Here is a 2,498-nt window from a genome sequence, read left to right as displayed (position 1 = left end):
AGAATGGCAGGAGGTCTGGGAGTCTGCCTGCTTTTACTTGCTTAATTAGATATGGGCAATTTAATTGATCTTACTGAAAAACTCATCAAATTGATGAGTTCTTAATAAGGCCACACAGAACATGCCAGTCAGTCCAGTACTGAGACTGAAGAAAAGACTCCCTGCTTTTATGTTTCCAAAAACTAGCACTTCAGAGTGCCTGTGTTATAAGTCACACACACACACACACACACACACACACACGACTGGCTATGTAAACTATTAATCCTCATGACAAACCTATGCTGGATGTTATCCCCATTTGGCAATGCCGAGTTAAGAAAAGTGACACAGCTAATAAATGTTAGAAAATCAGTTGAATCTAGAAAGCAGCTACTGAAAACTGCCATGGGGTTTTACAGACTTAACATCCTACAGGAGCATGTTTCATAGCCAATATGATTCAAGGACATAGGCACGCTGTTTTGCTGACTACCCCCAAGGAACAAGTGCCCTGAAACAATGGAATGTCCTCACTCCACACCTTGAAGTTTGGAAGCCTAACCAGGGTGGTCTCTGTTTCCCATATCTGCTTCTCAGGAATAGCTTGTATATAATTCAGTCTCTCTCATCATATGACTCCTCTTGAGCACAAATGATATCGAGCCACTACACTATCACTCACTTATATCCACTGGAAACATTTTTGTTGTTGTTAAAGCAGAGAAAATAAAAGTACCCTGTTTTCTAGATTGGGATAAAGGAAACATGGTTATTGGGAAAAGGTTCGGGCACCAAGGAAAAGACAGAAAAATTTTGGTACTAAGATAAATATCTCCTGAGCTATTTGTTTATAAGTCCAGAGTCTGTATGATGCTACTGATCAGCGAAGTCCAAATGCGAGTATTCTCTCTTGGGGAAAGTGGCCCAAGTTAAGCCTGTACTGTTACACCTGCCCTGAGCGTGCACTGGAAAAAGTGAAGACCAGCTATGGACTCTAGTATCTAATAATATGTGCTGGTCCTGCAGGTACCATCTGTGCTGGAACCTAAAAAGTAAGTAGTCATCACATGGGAGTGCTCAAAGGCTCCAGAAAAGGATCGAATGTGCTGAAACCATTACTGAGTCAGCAGACAATGACAGGGCCCAGACAGAGCTGGAGCCAGCCCATGCTCAAATAACTCAAGTTTTGGGTTGAATACAAATGTCAACTTGCACACAAATGTGGAAACTTACTTACTATAGATTTAGCAAAGTGGAAAGTTGTTTCAGAAATAGTGCCATTTTATAAGTCCACATAGGATGACAAACCAAATGTTAATTTTTAAGTAGTCTTGGACAGCTGGTCAATTACTCACATGAACTCACAGCAATGCTGACAGCATGCACAATTCCCATGCATGCTCAAAGCAGACAAAATCCCAGCATAGACATGGGGAAGTGGGTAAGAGACCCCAACCCAGCATAAGGAAATTTTGGCAACCGATGGCTGCTTTGAGGGGGAGAGACAGTCTCTTTCAAACGTGACACTCTTGGTTGACCAGGCTCCAGTGGATGGACCCACACTGAAGGACATTTGTGGACACAAATTAGACTATAGGACATACACATACACACACACACACACACGTACGTATATATATGATAGATTGCATTAATAGAGTACATTAAATTGGGTGGGGACAATAAGAGGAGGTACAGATGGGGAGGGAATCTAAACATTTCAAATTATACTGTGTGAAAATCAGAAAAATTCAATTAAGAATGTTTAAAATTGTTATTCATGGTTTATTTACCTGAGATCATATAATCAATATGTAAATGATAGAACAGACCATAATATTTAACTTACATTTCCATAATAAATAGCAGCTAATAACACAACAAAGAAAAAAGAAAATCTGAAGCCTCTTTTCTCTATACAGCAGGGGAAGCAAACTATGACTCACTGACTTATTACAAATCAAGTTTTATTGAAGCCTAAAATAGTCTTGGAAATTTATAAAGGTTCATGTAGCACCAAATGTGTAAGTTCACCTCAGGTCTATATTTTTCAATTACTGACAAATTTCTACTGATGTAAAATTCATATAACTCGAGGTGAGCAACTTAAGTGAAAAATCCAGTAGCAGCCCGTGCATTCCCCACAGTGTGCAGTCACCATCTTTATCTATCCCAGAATATTTCCTTTTTAATTTTCTTGGGTTTTGCACATGTATGTATTGTATTTTAAGCATAGTCTCCCATAACCCTATCCTACCCTTTTATGCTCTTGCCCCTCTTATTGGTCCCCTTGCCCCGCTAGGCAGCATTATTTCAACTTTCATGTCATACACATGGGATTTTGTGTATCTATAAAATCTGCCATCAGAGAATAAAAATTAAAACTACTTTGAGATTCCATCTTGCCTGACAATATTTCCATCATTCTAAAAGGAAACTTGGTTCTATCTGCACAGCCATGGGGATGCTGCCATCCATGCCCAGTGCAGACCTTTTGGGGTGGCTGCTTTAGACCA

The sequence above is a fragment of the Nannospalax galili genome, unplaced genomic scaffold (assembly GCF_000622305.1).
Source record: "Nannospalax galili isolate Female #2095 unplaced genomic scaffold, S.galili_v1.0 scaffold1819, whole genome shotgun sequence".
Taxonomy (NCBI): domain Eukaryota; kingdom Metazoa; phylum Chordata; class Mammalia; order Rodentia; family Spalacidae; genus Nannospalax; species Nannospalax galili.
Note: the sequence above shows the minus strand (reverse complement) of the source record.